At 39.3% G+C, this 17,775-nt stretch overlaps 1 pseudogene; it reads left to right on the forward strand.

Annotated features, from left to right (window-relative positions):
• The first annotated feature begins 604 nt into the window (after window positions 1-604).
• Window positions 605-17,775, forward strand: part of LOC119543827 — a 133,914-nt pseudogene continuing 116,743 nt past the window's right edge.

The raw sequence follows: 17,775 nt of genomic DNA on the forward strand, positions 1-17,775 counted from the left end.
GAATAAAGAAAGGTGGGTTCTGTTTTTAACTCCATCATTAAGACATGGTTATTCAATGGCCACTTACAATATAATCTATACCATTGGCAATTTGAATTTTTCTTTTCCCCCTCTTATCTCAGTTTCTCCACCTGAAAAAAATGAAAAGAAATAATCTCTAGAGTTGCATCTTAGTAATATGTATGCAAAGTGAGTATTCACTGTGTTGGGGGGTGGGGACTGGGTGAGAATGTCAACAGAACCTTCTGTGACTTTGGAAAACTCAGAAGAGAAGAGTGGGAAAAGTGGATAATGAGCCCACAACCATCTGGAAAGCAACGGAGGCCTCTGCTTGCTGAAATAGGGTGGCCCAGAGTGGCAGTAAAGACCAAACAAACAAACAAAAACCTTCAAGGGGGAGTACATCAGGAGGGAAGATGGGACCTGAGCTGGTGATCCAGGCTCAACCAAAGAGATAAGAGTTTTGGGTAAAGCCTGGTTCCTATACAGTGTGTAGTTGGGGCTAGAAGTCTTGCCTGACCTACCTCCCCAGGAATGATGACACACCCTGGGAGACCACAGTGTAGGAAGTGATTTCTTAAGAGGAGTTTAAGTGGGGCAGCAAATGGCACTGCAGGAATGTGGATCACCAAAGGCATCACTGCAACATCAGGTGGTGTGTGGCCAGTACTCCACAGCAACACCAAGTGGTCACGACTGGAACAACAGGGCCCTGGTAGGTTCTTTCTTCTTCTATGGTCCTTGGAAGTCAGGTAGTTTCATATTGGTTTTTGGTCCAAGGTTTCTTGCAATACAGGGAAATGTGTAGGGGGGGTGGGGGAGGAGAGAGTGAAGGGAGAAAAGGGGAAGGGGAAAAAATGGGAGCAAGATTCTGATTTATTAGTAAAACAAAAGAGATATGATTATGTTTTATTCTCTAAGCTTGAAAACATGTCATGCTAGTTACATATAAAAGATCCATATTAGGTTTATTTTATCAAATCTCATGACTCTTCCTAGTAAAGTGGTATTTGTGCTATGGGTAGTGTTATCTTTATGAACTCAATTCTAGGCTGAACTGAAGAAGAAATGCTTGCAGGTCAGGATTCTGAGAAGCCTTTGGCAGATAAAAGAAAACTTCACCCAGGTGTATGGTATAGAATTTCTCAATCCCAGTCACCATTTTCTCAATCAAATAAAGGATGGAGGCTAGGTGGTCAGACAGTGAAGTCATGGCCTTCAAGCCCCTGATGGACCTGTGTGTACACAGGATGATCAATGTCTAGGAAAGCAAGAGGCAAGTATCATAGACGATCAACCTGGGTTACTTAGATTAAACATAGGAAGCAATTTCCTGTCCCCTGCCCCTCTCTCTGTCTCAGTGGGTTTTTAAACACAAAATAGCTTTACAGCTACCTAAGATGAGGTGGGTTCATCAGGCAGGAGAATGGGTGCAATGGAACTTCTGAGTCCCTTTTGGCTTCATTCTTCAGTAACTTGATGATCCCAGAGGAATGATCTATCTGCAGCAGAATATATTTACAGCCTGTTTCCGCTCCTTGGCTTCTCTCCACCCCCACCCAATTTTTATTCCTAAGGGAGAGAGACTTTGATGGAAGATAATAACCCAAGATGATGTAATGCATTTGTTTTGGCCTCCACTTGGGTCTGTGTCTGTTATTAGAGGGCGGTGCTGAGTTTGGCCTTCTCACTGGCCTAGTCCCCAGGACCAGAACCCACTCCACCAGGGTCATGACTCACTTCAAGTTAAGAGGTCTTCTTGAAATCATGATCTGTGTTTGGGTGCACAGGACCTTGGGGCCCGGAAAGCTCTCAGGAGCCTCCACCCAGGCCTGAAGGGGTGTGTGTTCTCTGCCTCCACCCTTCTTCGTGTCTGCATGTGACATATCAGGATCCCATTGTGTCTCTTTGGCTTCCTCCTTCTGTGTGAGCTTGTAGATATTTCTGGCCGTGGAAAAGAACTCAATTATATGATGGTGTTTTGATTAAATGCAATAAACACTTCCATTTTGCAAACACTAATCTTGGGGATAATGGTGGAGTTTGTGGTCAAATGTGGAAATGATTACTTTAAAAATTTTATAGCAAATTGATTTATTCTAAAGGAAATAGAAAAATAAAGAAAATATAATAAACTATAATCCCATTCCCAGAGAAACATATTACTAAAATTAGTATATATCCTTTCAGATGAATTCTATTCATGTACATATTAAAAAAATAACATAAAAATTGGATCATACTGGCATCACACTCATTGATAACCTGCTTTTATAAGATTACTTTTTCCTCCTTAACAATATGTAATGAGTAAGTCTGAAATTTTGATAGTTCTAAGCTTAGATATATGAGTCCCTTATTCTAGAACTGTACTATCCAATATGGTGTAGTCCATGGCTGTATATGGCTCTTAAATTTAAATGAATGAAAATTAAATAAAATTTAAAAATTCAGTTTCTCAGTCACACTGACGACATTTCAAGTATTCAATAGCCATATGTGGCTAGTGACTACAGTGCCAATTTAGAACACTTCCATAGTCTCAGAGAGTCCTATTGGAATGTGCTGTCCTAGAAAGATATATTTTCACCAGAACCACCTTGAAGACAGGAGATAATAAGAGCACCTATAGTACCACATTTTCAAACACTGATGGAGAAGAACTTCTTGAGCTGATAATTAAATCAACATTCTATTATTTACTCTTCTTTTTCTGGATTATTTCTGCCAACCCTTGTTGATGATACACTGACTCCCATCTCCTACAATTGAAGCATGTGGCAAGGAGGTTGAAAATCACATAAGGTAATACAGAACCCCAGTTTAGAGAAAGCTGTTATGATCTCTCTGTAACTAAACCAAAGGACTCCAACCAGAGTTTTTTTTTCTTTTGGAAAAGAGGAGAAAAGTTCCTGATGATTGATCAGGGTTGGGAGGGTGGGTAGCAGAAACTGCCTCTTCCCAGCAATAGCCTACTGTTGGCTGTCATAACTCACAAAGAAACTATGGTTTGTTGACCCTTGTCAAGATTAAAATTTGCTGATACAGGTGACATGGAAGGACAAACACCTGGGCTAGAAATCAAGAGGCCAGGATTTACTTCTTGCCTCTACCTTGACCCAATCTTCCCCATCTCATTGCTGCAAGTTTTCTCTCTGAAAAATACACAATCTATAAATTTATGAAATGGTCTCTTATGTTCACAATTTCAATGATACTCACAACAGCCCTGTGAGTTGAGCTGATTTTTCTACCTCATCATAAGCAGCTTCAAGGGCTTTGGGGGTGGGGATATGTCTTAAATTGCAGAGAAGCAAATAGTCAGGCGGTCAACCAGTTGCCTTGTCTTCTCAATGCCAACAAATGGATCTGAAAAATTCTTGCTGCTTCCTTCACATTTTTCTCCTGAATTCACAGTAGTTATTTGATGGAATTGATGGAATCAGCTTTCCTGTCTTCAAAATAGGCACAACCATGTGAGGCCACCTGGGCACACACTCGGCTTGGCTGTGAGCCTGTCTCCAGTGGAGCAGCCACATCCAGGCGATCCTCGGTGTTCATCAATTCTCTATTTGCTAATTTGCCTACTCAATAAAATTTATTTGGAGCCCCAAATCAATACTTGCAGTGTTTGGTGGTCATTCACACAGTGGCAAACAAATTGAGTCACCTGGTGTTCACGTTCCCAGCTGAGATCAAATAAGGCAACGCTCTGCCTTTTTGTTTCAGTACTCATTCTGTAAATGAATGTCCTTTTTGCAGTACATTTAGTACCACGCTTTTCACACTTTCCTGCTTTGTGTTGGTGGTTTAGCTGTTTAAAATGGGCCCTGACCATAACACTGAAGTGCTATCTGGCATTCCTAAGCACAAGAAGTCTGTGGTGTGCCTTACAGAGAAAATATGTGTATTAGATAAGCTTTGTTCAGGCTTGGGTTCATTGTCAATGAATCAGCAACATATATTATTACGAGGTGCCTTTAAACAGAAGCACACATAAAATAAGCGATACATCCATCAGTTGATGAAAATGTTGTGACCAGAGGCTCACAGGAACCTAACTGTATTTCTCTGAGGAGCAGTAGTTCACTATTAGCTAATTCAGCATTTGCAATGACATTATAGAACATAACTACTATGGTTAATGAAAATCAACTGTATGTGATATCAGCACCTGACTGGAAGTCAGAAAAACCAAGAGTTTCTCCCCATATGCCTTTTGGTCAAGCTGGGCACCAAGCCCTGTGTTCTCATCTGGACACAGAATGGGGCTGGTCAGATCTGTTGCTTTCAGATTTGCTCCTTGGACCCTTCCTCAGAGGCTACCAGAGGAGTAAGGCAGTAAAACCACTGTTTTGGCTCCAACCAGAGCAGCTCCATCTTTATTTGCTTTCCATTTGGGCAAGATTTTCATTCAACAAGAGTTCTTCATCTTTACAAAAGAAAAAAAAAACATTTGAAAACAACTAGTTTAGATCATCTTTGACTTTTCCTTCAGTCCTAGTAACTTATGATCTGGGTATTTTTAAAGTGCTATACTTGTAGTGGAGAATTTTGAGGTAGCATCTATATTTAGAGCTTTTAAAATGAGCTTGAATGCTACAGTCATGTCTCTCACAGGGGTTAGGTTTTAAGACAACTTAGAAGGCAGAAACTGAATCTAGTTGAAATTAGCCTTGAGATGTCATTAAATCCCTTCCCCCCTTTTTTGTAATGTCCCCCTACAGTCCTAAGCTACCACTAATCTACTTTCTGTCTCTATAGATGATATTGATTATTCTGGACATTTCCCATAAATGGAAATATACCATGTGTGATCTTTTGTGACTGGTTTCTTTCACCTAGCATAGTGTTTTCAAGGCTTATCCATATTGAAGCATGAATCAGTACTTCATTCCATTGTATTGCCAAACAATATTCCATTTTATGGATGTACCACATTTTGTATATCTATTTACCTGGGCCCATGGATGCTCAAAAATCAAGAATTAAGTTCATTCATTTTTCTTTGTGTTTAGAGAGCCATCCCAACTCCCTTTTTTCCAGGGAAATGGAAACCAGATTCTAATTTGAAGAAGGAAAAAAACATCATCATTCATTTTATTTTTTATTGTCTAGTATTTGGAATTGAACTTTTTATGTTAAATGTGTGTGTGTGTGTGAGATACACACACACTATCCACCCTTCTCAATCTCTAGCGTGCATCAGAATCACCCAGAGAGCTTGTTAAAAACTCTGATTCCTGAGCCCCACCCTTAGAGACTTCGGTTAAGCAGATCCAGGTGGGGCCTGAGAATTTGCATTGCTGTCAACCTTCCAGGTGATGCTGATGCCGCCTGGCTGTGTAGCACTGAACTGTATTACTTTCATAATCTGAAAATTAACAAAGTTGGGTATTGCCTGCACTTTTCCAGACGGATTCCTTTTGTGCCCTAATGATGAATACACAGAAGAAACTTGCAAGTTTTATTAGCACCACCAGCATTACCGTTTATGGAGGGCTCACTAGATGCCAGGCACTGTGCTAAGTGTTTCACTCACATTCTCTCCTGGAATCCTCGCTGCATCCCTCTGATGGAATTCTGACTACTCCTCCCTTTGCATATGAGGAAACTGAAGCACAAAGTAGCTAAATAGCAGGCTTAGGGTAACCCAGAGATGTCAGTGGTAGAACTGGAGCAGGCAGTTGCATTCCTGCATTTCTATTCTATCTTCTTTCATGGACATTTCATCCGACTTCACAATTAGAAATATCTTGATGATATGGACAGGTCCGCTTGCCTTCTTTTCTTTTTTTTCCGGTTCCAGAGAGTCAACATGTAGGACTTCTGTTCATGACAGGAGAAGTCAGCTGAGGACCTAGGGAATTTCTATCCTAGGGAAGCTAACAGGAAATAATTTCACTGAAATTATCGTCATATTTTTATATTCCATCCTCTTTCATGGGCATTTCCTCTGACTTTGTAATTACAAATACCTCGAGGAAAGGGATGGGGCTACTTGCCTAATTTTCTTATATTCTGTCTACCATTATACTTACTACTATTTTGGGCTCATATATTCATTCATTTTATGACAAATGTCCATGAGTCCTGATGAGTTACAAGGCACTAGAACACACAGATAAAAGTGCATGTCACCTGTCCTCAAGGACCCTAAGGCTGGTGACTTTTCAGCACCTCTTGACTAGTGGATGGATGACTTGAGCACCTCTTTTTCTTTGCAATGTTTCCACAGCAGTCCTCCATGGGTGGCCCCCACACGCTCAGGGCCTTTTAACTGAGGGCTGCAAACTCCAGTGACTACAGGGGACAGGTAGGACCAAGGAAAGGATGGACGCCTACTACACGCAAAAGAATCAGGAGGTCAGAAGAAGATGGCGGCATAGAGAGGCATGGAAGCTAGTTAGTCCCCCTGGAACAACTAATAAACAACCAGGAACAACTAGTAAATAATTTGGAATAACTGCTGGGGGACAAACATGACTGCCCACACATCATACACCCACCTGGATTGGGAGGAATGCCTGAGATCACAGCATAAAATCTGTAAGTAAAAACTGTGGACCCGAGCAGAGAGCCCCTCCCTCATGGCAGCCCAAACTGCAAAGCCTCACGGTGCTAGAGAGCAGCACTCTCTGAACAAGTGAATATACCTCAGCCCAGCTCCAACTGAGGCTTTTTGTATGTTTGTTTGTTTTGTTTTTTTTTAAATATTGGGTTTTTATTTCCAATGTTGCACACTGTCTCATTATTTTTTTTAGATTTTATTAATATCTATTCACACACCATACAATCATACAAAGTATACAATCAGTTGTTCACATTACCATCATATAGTTGTTCATTCATCACCCCCGTCTATTTTTTTTAACATTATCCTTGTACCAGAAAAAGTGAAAATAAGAATTAAAAAATAAGAGTAAAAAAAGAACACCCGAATAGTGTACCCCCCCCCACCCTATTTTTCCTTTAGTGTTTTTTTGCCCCCATTTTTCTACTCATCCATCCATACACTGGATAAAGGGGCATGTGATCCACAAGGCTTTCACAATCACATTGTCACCCCTTGTAAGCTACATTGTTAGACAATCATCTTCGCTTCAAGGCTACTGGGTTGTAGTTTGATAGTTTCAGGTATTTACTGCTAGCTATTCCAATTCATTATAACCTAAAAAGAGTTTTCTATATTGTGCATAAGAGTGCCCATCAGAGTGACCTCTTGACTCCATTTGGAATCTCTCAGCCACTGAAACTTTATTTCTTCCATTTCACATCCCCCTTTTGGTCATATTTCTCCCTGGATTCCTCCCTGGAAGTCATATTCTGTGTTGCCAGGGAGATTTACAACCGTGGGTGTCAGATCCCATGTAGGGCAGTGATTTCACCTGCCAAGTTGGCTTAGCTAGAGAGAGAGGGCCACATCTGATCAACAAAGAGGGATTCAGAGGGAGACTCTTAGGCACACTTATAAGCAAGCCTAGCTTATGTTGCAGTAACAGGCTTCTTAAGGGTAAGTCCCATGATAGAGGGTTCAGCACATCAAACTGCCTGTCCTCAATGTTTGTGAGAACATCAGCAATAATCCAGGTGAGGAAGCCCAACACCTCTGCATTTTCCCCTTGCTCCTCAGGGGTGCTCTGCATAATTTTTTCATTTTCTTAAATTAACTTGATCAAAAAATTCAGAAAAAAAGATAATAAAAGAAACATTTCAAACAAAACCAAAAAAAAAAAAAAAAAAAAGGAATAAGAAAAAAACAACCTAAAATAACTACATTACTTCCATAATGTTCCTATTCTACCCCAAGAAAATATACAGACTATAACCTAGCAAAGGAATAAGAAAAACAGATAACCTAAGATAACATTTCTGTGAACTTGTTCCTACCATACCCACCAGAAACTAACAAACCTTAGTCATTCCTGAGCATTCCCAGAACGTTAAATTTATCCACTATAACTTAACTGTTCTTATTAGGTTATCGTTCCCCCTTCACTACTTTCTATCTATCACTAGGTCCTCTACATTCTACTTTATAAACCATTTATTTTACATTTTCAGTGTTCACATTAGTGATAACATACAATATTTCTTTTTCTGTGCTTGGCTTATTTCTCTCAGCCTTATGTCTTCAAGGTTCATCCAAGTTGTCGTATGTTTCACGACATCGTTCTTTCTTACTGCTGCGTAGTATTCCATCATGTGTATATACCACATTTTGTCTATCCACTTATCTGCTGAAGGACATTTGGGTTGTTTCCATCTCTTGGCAATTGTGAATATTGCTTCTATGAACATTGGCGTGCAGGTATCTGTTCGTGTCACTGCTTTCAAATCTTCCGGGTATATACCAAGAAGTGCGATTGCTGGATCGAAGGGTAATTCTGTATCTAGTTTTCTAAGGAACTGCCAGACTGTCTTTCAGAGTGGCTGAACCATTATACAGGCCCACCAACAATGAATAAGAGATCCAATTTCTCCACATGCTCTCCACCATTTGTAGTTACCTGTTTGTTTAATGACAGCCATTCTAATTGGTGTGAGATGGTACCTCACTGTGGTCTTAATTCGCATCTCCCTTATAGCTAGTGAGGCCGAACATTTTTTAAATGTGTTTTTTGGTCATTTGTATTTCCTCTTCAGAGAACTGTCTCTTCATATCTTTTGCCCATTTTATAGTTGTGCTGTCTGTGCTATTGTCATTGAGTTGTAGGATTTCTTTATATATGCAAGATATCAGTCTTTTGTCAGATACATGGTTTCCAAATATTTTTTCCCATTGAGTTGGCTGCCTCTTCACCTTTTTGACAAATTCCTTTGAAGTACAGAAACTTCTAAGTTTGAGGAGTTCTCATTTATTGATAACAAGCTTTTCCAAGTCTGTGAAGTAGGTTGTTGGAATTTATCTATTTTTTCTTTTGTTGCTTGTGCTTTGGGTGTAAGGTCTAGGAAGTAACCTCCTAATACAAGGTCCTGAAGATGTCTCCCTACATTATCTTATAGGAGTTTTATGGTACTGTCTCTTATGTTGAGGTCTTTAACCCATTTTGAGTTAATATTTGTGTAGGGTGTGAGGTAGGGATCCTCTTTCATTCTTTTGGATATGGATAGCCAACTCTCCCAGCCCATTTGTTGAAAAGACTGTTACATCCCAGTTCAGTGGCTTTGGGAGCCTTGTCAAAGATCAGTTGACCGTAGATCTGGGGGTCTATCTCCAAATTCTCAATTCAATTCCACTGATCAATATGTCTGACTTTGTGCCAGTGCCATGTTGTTTTGACTACTGTGGCTTTACAATAGGCTTCAAAGTCAGGGAATGTAAGTCCTCCCACTTCATTTTTCTTTTTTAGAATGTTTTTAGCCATTTGAGGCATCTTCCCTTTCTAAATAAATTTGATAACTAGCTTTTCCAAGTCTGTGAAGTAGGTTGTTGGAATTTTGATAGGGATTGCATTGAATCTCTAAATGAGTTTGGGTAGAATTGTCATCTTAATGACATTTAGCCTTCCTATCCATGAACAAGGAATATTTTTTCATCTTTTTAGGTCCCTTTTTATTTCTTTTAGTAAAGTTATGTAGTTTTCTTTGTATAGGTCTTTTACATCTTTGGTTAAGTTTCTCCTAGGTACTTGATTCTTTTAGTTGCTATTGAAAATGGAATCTTTTTCTTGAGTGTCTCTTCAATTAGGTGATTTCTAGAGTCTAGGAATATTACTGACTTATGTACATTAATTTTGTATCCCACTACTTTGCTAAACTTGTTTATTAGCTCTAGTAGCTGTGTTGTTGATTTCTCAGGGTTTTCCAGATATAAGATCATATCATCTGCAAATAATGACGGCTTTACTTCTTCATTTCCAATTTGGATGCTTTTTATTTCTTTGTCTTGCTGGATTGCCCTGGCTAGCTCTTCTAGCATGATGTTGAATAACAATGGTGACAGCGGGTATCCTTGTCTCATTACTGATCTTAGAGGGAAGGCTTTCAGTCTCTCACCATTGAGTACTATGCTGGCTGTTGGTTTTTCATATATGTTCTTTATCATATTGAGGAAGTTTCCTTCAATTCTTACCTTTTGAAGTGTTTTTATCAAGAAAGGATGTTGGATTTTGTTGAATGCTTTTCAGCATCTATTGAGATGATCACTTGATTTTTCCCTTTTGATTTGTTAATGTGTTGTAATACATTGATTGACTTTCTTATGTTGAACCATCCTTGCATGCCTGGGATGAACCCCACTTGGTCATAGTGTATGATTTTTTTAATGTGTCTTTGGATTTGATTTGCAAGTATTTTGTTGAGAATTTTTGTGTCTATATTAACTAGGGAGATTGGTCTGTAGTTTTCCTTTCTTGTAGGATCTTTACCTGGTTTTGGTATTAGAGTAATATTAGCTTCATAAAACGTGTTAGGTAGTGTTCCATTTTCTTCAATGTTTTGAAAGAGTTTAAGTAAAATCGGTGTCAGTTCTTTTTGGAAAGTTTGTTAGAATTCCCCTGTGAAGCCATCTGGCCCTGAGTATTTATTTGTGGGAAACTTTCTGATGACTGATTGGATATCTTTGCTTGTGATTGATTGGTTGAGGTCTTCTATTTCTTCTCTGCTCAGTCTGAGTTGTTCATGTGTTTCCAGGAGATTATCCATTTCCTCTATATTATCTAGTTTGTTGGCATACAGTTGTTCATAGTATCCCCTTATAATTTTTTTTTTTTAATTTCTTCAGGATCCACAGTAATGTCGCTGATCTCATTCATTATTTTGTTTATATGGGTCTTCTCTCTTTTTGATTTTGTCATTCTAGCCAGGGGCTTGTCAATCTTTTTGATCTTCTCAAAGAACCAACTTTTGGTGTTATTTATTCTCTCTATTGTTTTCTTGTTCTCTACGTCATTTATTTCTGCTTTAATCCTTGTTATTTTTTTTCTTCTACTTGGTCTGGGATTAGTTTGTTGTTCATTTTGTAGCTTCTTCAGTTGCTCCATTAGTTCTTTGATTTTAGCTCTTTATTCCTTTATTATGTATGCATTTAGAGCTATAAATTTCCCCTTCAGTACCACTTTTGTTGCATCCCATAGGTTTTGATATATTGTGTTCTCATTTTCATTTGTCTCTATATATTTAGCAATTTCTCTTGCTATTTTTTCTTTAACCTGTTGATTGTTTAGGAGTGTGTTGTTTAACCTCCAGGTATCTGTGAATTTTCTAAGTCTCTGAGGGCTATTGATTTCTAATTGTACTCCATTGTGATCAGAGAATGTGCTTTGAATAATTTCAATCTTTTTAAATTTATTGAGGCTTGTTTTATAGCCCAGCATATGATCTATTGTGGAGAAAGTTCCATGTGCACTAGAGTAGAATGTGTATCCTGGTGATTTAGAATGTAATGTTCTATATATGTCTGTTAATTCAAATTCATTTATCAGATTGTTTAGGTTTTCAATTTCCTTATTGGTCTTCTGTCTGGTTGATCTATCTATCGGAGAGAGTGATGTATTTAAGTCTCCCACAATTATTGTGGAAACATCTATTTCTTCCTTTAGTTTTGCCAATGTTTGTCTCATGTATTTTGGGGCACCTTGATTGGGTGCATAAACATTTACGATTGTTATTTCTTCTTGTTGAATTGTCCCTTTTATTAGTATAGTGGCCTTATTTGTCTCTCATAATATCCTTGCATTTAAAGTCTATTTTATCTGAGATTAATATTGCTACTCCTGCTTTCTTTTGGCTGTAGTATGCATGAAATGTTTTTTTCCATCCTTTCACTTTCAATTTTTTTGTGTCCCTGTGTCTAAGATGAGTCTCTTATGATGGTTCTTATTTTTAAATCCATTCTGCTTATCTATATCTTTTAATTGGGGAGTTTAGTCTATTTACATTTAATGTTATTACTGTGAAGGCATTTCTTGAATCAGCCATCCTATCATTTGGTTTATGTTTGTCAGATATATTTCACTCCCTCTCTCTTACTGTCCTTCAGCGTAACCTTACTAAATTTCTTTAGTTCTGAACCTTTCTCCATACCTCTCTCTCCTTTCTTTGTTTCTCTGTCAATAGGTCTTCCTTTAGTATCTAGTAGGGCAGGTCTCTTGTCAGCAATTTCTCTCAGCATTTATTTGTCTGTGAAAAATTTAAGTTCTCCCTCAAATTTGAAGGAGAGCTTAGCTGGATAAAGAATTCTTGGTTGGCAGTTTTTCTCTTTCAGAATTTTAAATATGTCATGCCACTGTCTTCTCACATCCATGGTGGCCACTGAGTAGTCACTGCTTAGTTTTATGCTGTTTGCCTCGTAAGTGCTGAATTGCTTCTCTCTTGCTGCTTTCAGAACTTGCTTCTTCTCTTCAGCATTTGACAATCTGATCAGAATATGTCTCGGTGTGGGTTTATTTGGATTTATTCTGTTTGAAGTTCATTGGGCATCTATGATTTGTGTATTTATGTTGTTTAAAAGGTTTGGGAAGTTCTCCCCAATGATTTCTTTGAATACTCTTCCTAGACCTTTACCCTTCTCTTCCCCTTCTGGAACACCAATGATTCTTCTATTTGTGTGTTTGATGTAATCCATCATATCCCTGAGATCCATTTTGATTTTTTCAATTTTTTCCCCATTCTTTCTTTTGCTCTTTCACTTTCTATTCTGTCTTCTTTGAGCTTGCTGATTTGCTGTTCAGCTTCCTCTAATTTAGTACTGTGAGTATCCAAAATCTTTTTAATTTGATTGACAGTTTCTTTTATTTCCATAAGATCATTTATTTTTTTATTTACTCTTGTGAATTCTTCTTTATGCTCTTCTAGGATCTTCTTAATGTCCTTTATATCCTGTGCCATTATCTCATTGTTTGTCATTAGTTCTTTGGTTAATTGCTCCAAGTACAGTGTCTCCTCTGATCTTTGGATTTGGGTATTTGGGTTTGGGTTATCCATATCTTCTGGTTTCTTCATATACCTTAAAATTTTCTGTTGTTTTTGGCCTCTTGGCATTTGCTTATCTTGATAGGGTTCTTTTAGGATATGCAGGCTTATTTGAACAATTATCTCTAATTTGTCAGTGCTACAGCTTGGTGGAGTGCACTTTCTCTGACTAACTAGCAGGTGGCATCCATGAGCCTCCTAAACCCCTCAAGCCAGTTCTCCCCAACTTTGTCTTTGTGATGAGTGGGGGTCTGAATCTTGCGGGGGTCCAATTGGTGCACCAAATTTCTGTGTGTATTTGGTGCTGCCTGCTCTGAATGTGGGGCATGTGTCTGAGTGGTTAGGAAGGGAGGGTGGCTTTAATAATCAAATCTCCCATGTGTTCCTGGAGACTTAAAGCTGTGTATGAGTCCAAACTTTCAGTTCAGTCTCCTCACAGTCTGTCTGTGCCACAGACCCACATGTCCCTGGTATTGGTGTATGGTCCCTGGGAATTCCATGCGGGTCCATCTTCCAAGCCTTGCCCTCATAGGGCCTCCGCTGAGGGAAGACTGCACTGTGTCACAGGTGAGCACAGTCCATATCACTCAGAGGTGTTCCCAGCCCACTAAAAAGATGGCTGTATGGATCGTGGTAATTTCCCCCCTTTCACAGACCTCCACCTTCCTAGCTCTGGGACAGTTAGCTGCGGGTGTGCAAAAGGCTATCACACATGCCAGATCCTGAGGTGTGTGTGTGCAGTTTGTGGGAAGCACTCCCATGGCACTGTGCTGTGTGGCATAGCTCTGGACCATGGCACCCCACAGGGGAGTTTCCAGCCTGCTGAAAAGATGGCTCTATGGGGCATGGTAATTTCCCCTTTTTCGCAGACCTCTGCCTTCCTAGTGGTGGGACAATTAGTTGAGGGTATGCAAAAGGCTATCATCCACACCAGATAATGAGGTGTGTGTGTAGGTTGTGGGAAGCCCTTCCTGCCACACTGGACTGCGTGGTTCTTGCTGCTGGATCTGCAGCCGCTTTTGGGTTTTTAAACTAATCCATCTCCAAATCCATCTGCCAGTTTCTCCCAACTGTGGCATGGCTGCTAGTTCTCCAGCAAGCTCACGCACTCATTTCAGAATGCAGATTCTTGTTTTCACCAAATGCATGGTCCATGTGGATTTAGCAGACCTTTTCCAGCCAGTGCATCACTTGAACTGGTATTCTGGAACACTTTCTGTCTTTTATCCAGTGTTTTCCATGGAGACTTTTTTTGCTCTGTCTCTCCTAATCCACCATCTTAAAACCCCTCCAACTGAGGTTTTAATTAACACATGTTGACTGCTTAATACAAGCTACAAATCCCAAACATCCCCAACAAGCAGAAAGAGGCTTTTGGTGATGACTGACCTTGGAGAGCCAGAGGACCTCTCTGGGATGGAGGGGGAGCCCAGAGGACTGGTTGCTATCTCTAGTCAATGGGTGAAACTGAGGGTGGCCATGGAATGACCCTGAAGGGGAGCTTTCTGTCCCTTTTTTGGCTCAGTGGAGAAAGCCTCAGCCATTTTCAGTTCCCAGTGCTCTGACTCAGACAAAGGTGGAGATAGCAGACTCAGAAAGACTATTCAAATGCAAATGATATCTCCCAGGGGGTGTATCTTCCCTAAGAGGAAAGAATTGGTACCAAGCTCTATTACCTGCCTTCCATTCAGAACCAGACCCCAGAGCCTGGGGGAAAACAGCCACAGGTCACACCTCCTTACACCAGTCGGGAGTGACAGGCTGATAGGCACCACCTGCTGGGCAGAAGAGCACAGGGGCTTGAGGTCTCAAAGGGTGTATCAATCTTCTAAGACACACCCTCAGGGACACCTGATACTGTTGTCTCCTTCTGAAACCTGAGCCCATTCTGGTCTGGGAAAACCTGATTGGGGCAACCAAGGAAACCAGATGCCTAGACAACAGAAAACTACAACCTACACTAAGAAAAATGAAGTTATGGCCCAGTGAAAGGAACAAACTTACACTTCAACTGAGATACAAGAATTGAAACAACTAATGCTAAATCAATTCAAAAAGTTTAGGGAAGCTTTGGTAAAAGAGATGAAGTGTATAAAGAAAACACTGGGTATACGTAAGGTAGAAATCAAAACTCCAAAACAAACAAAACAAAAAAAACAAAAAAAACCTGGCAGAATCTATGGAAATTAAAGGCACAACATAAGAGATGAAAGACACAATGGAGACATACAACAGCAGATCTCAAGAGGCAGAAGAAAACACTCAGGAACTGGAGAACAAGGCACCTGAAAGCCTACACACAAATGAACAGATAGAGAAAAGAATGGAAAAATATGAGCAATGTCTCCTGCAATTGAATGACAACATGAAATGCAGAAATGTACATGTCATGGGTGTCCCTGAAGGAGAAGAGAAGGGAAAAGGGGCAGAAGCAATAGAGGAAATAATCAATGAGAATTTCCCATCTCTTACGAAAGACATAAAATTACAGATCCAAGAAGCGCAGCATACCCCAAACAGAATAGATCTGAACAGGCCTACATCAAGACACTTAATAATCAGATTATCAAACATCAAAGATAAAGAGATAATCCTGAAAGCAGCAAGAGAAAAGTGATCCATCACATACAAAGGAAGCTTGATAAAACTATCTGCAGATTTTTCAATATAAACCATGGAGGAAAGAAGGAAGTGGGGTGATATATTTAAGACACTGAAAGAGAAAAACCACCAACCGAGAACCCTATATCCAGCAAAACTGTCCTTCAAATATGAGGGAAAGCTTAAAATATTCTCTGACAGACAATGACAGAGTTTGAGAACAAGATATCTGCTCTACAGGAAACACTGAAGGGAGCACTGCAGACAGAAAGGAAAAGACAGGAGTGAGAGGTTTAGAACACAATTTGGGGAGATAGTAGCACAGCAATGTAAGTACACTGAACAAAGATGACTGTGCTTGTGGTTGAAAGAGGAAGGTTAGGAGCATGTGGGACACCAGAAGGAAAAAGGAAAGATAAAGACTGGGACTGTATAACTCAGTGAAATCTAGGGTGCTCAATGATTGTGATAAAAGGTACAAATATATTTTTACATAAAGGAGAACAAATGAATGTGAACATTGTAAGGTGTTAAAAATACGGTGGGATTGGGGGAAAAATACAATCAAGGTAAACTAGAGACTATCATTAACAGACACATTGTATTATGCTTCCTATAATGTAACAAAGGCAATATACCAAAGCTAAATGCATATGGGGGGGTGACATAGGGGAGGGGTATGGGGACTCTTGGGATTGGTGATGTTGTCTGACTCTTTATTCTACTTTGGTTTAATGCTATCTTTCCTTTTGTCGCTTCCTAGCTGTCATGTTCGGTTTTGTTTTGTTTTTTTTGTTCTCTTTCTTTTTTTTTTTTTCTTTTGTCTCTCTAACTTCTTTGACTCTTCCTCCTTCTTTGTGGAAGAAATGGAGATGTCCTTATATAGATAGTGGTGATGGTGGTGAATACGTAAATACGTGACTGTACAGGGAACCACTGATTGTTTACTTAGGATCGAATGTATGGTGTGTGAACAAAGCCGTCTTATAAAAAATGGGTTGATGAAGAAAAATTGAGGGCACTATTTTGAGTGAAATAAGACAGATATATAAGGACAAATATTGCAGGGTCTCACTGATATGAACTAGCTATAATATGTAAAGTCATAGACATTAAATATAAGTTACCAGGATATAGAACGAGGCTAAAGAATGGGGAGCAGTTGCTTATTATGAGCAGAATGTTCAACTAGGGTGAACTTAAACATTTGGAAGTGGATAGAGGTGATGCTAGCACTTTGTGAATATAACTAACAGTGCTGAAAGGTGTGTGAATGTGGTGGAAAGGGGAAGTTCAGAGTCACATATGTCATCAGAAGAAAAGTTGGAGGTTAAAAGATGAGAATGTGTAAAAAAGTGAATCTCACGGTGGACAATGTCTGTGATTAACTGTACAAATATCAGAAATCTCTCTCATGAACTACAGCAAATGTATGACACTATAACTAGAAGTTAATAATAAAGGGGCATATAGGAAAAAAATATATACCTATTGCAAACTATATACTACAATTACTAGTATTTTAACATTCTTTCACCAACAGTAACAAAAGTACTATACCAAAACTATGAATCAATGGAGGGGGGATTGTTAGGGGTATGGAAGGATTTGAGTTTCCTTTTTTTGTCTTTATTTCTTTTCTGGAGTAATGAAAATATTCTAAAAAATTGAAAAAAAATTAATTGTGGTGATGGATGCACAGCTGTATGATGGTACCTTGAGAAATTGATTGTACACTTCGGATCTTTGGATAATTGTATGGTATGTGAACCATCTCAATTAAAAAAAAGAAAAAGGAACAGGATGGGGACCATGGCACAGTGGGGAGCACATGCCTAAAAGGAGGAAACAGTGACGTTTGCCCTAGGGGAGGACAGATTCCATTCTGCCTCATCTTGACTTCTCAAAACATGCCAGAAATTCAGAATTTGATGTGGATTCTTCAAATTTTTAATAGTTGAAAGCAAACACAAGTTAAAATATATATTTAAAACAAAAGTGGGGGAGAGGTCAACCATAACAGCAGATTCAACTCAGCCCACCTCCTTTATAAGACACTACATCCCTCCAAGCTGTTTCTCAGCAAGCCCTCCACTAGCAGGTTTTTTACTTTCTAGTGTCTCCCACCTAACTCTACTAACATTCTGTCTAAAGCTTTAATTCCCATTCCTTTCTCATGCCTCCCCACTCCTATTACCAGTCCCCCATGATTTTTAAGAACACTGACAACTTGTGTTTTTTGTTTGTTTGTTTGTTTTA

The sequence above is a fragment of the Choloepus didactylus genome, chromosome 9 (genome assembly GCF_015220235.1).
Source record: "Choloepus didactylus isolate mChoDid1 chromosome 9, mChoDid1.pri, whole genome shotgun sequence".
In the NCBI taxonomy this organism is placed as follows: Eukaryota; Metazoa; Chordata; class Mammalia; order Pilosa; family Megalonychidae; genus Choloepus; species Choloepus didactylus.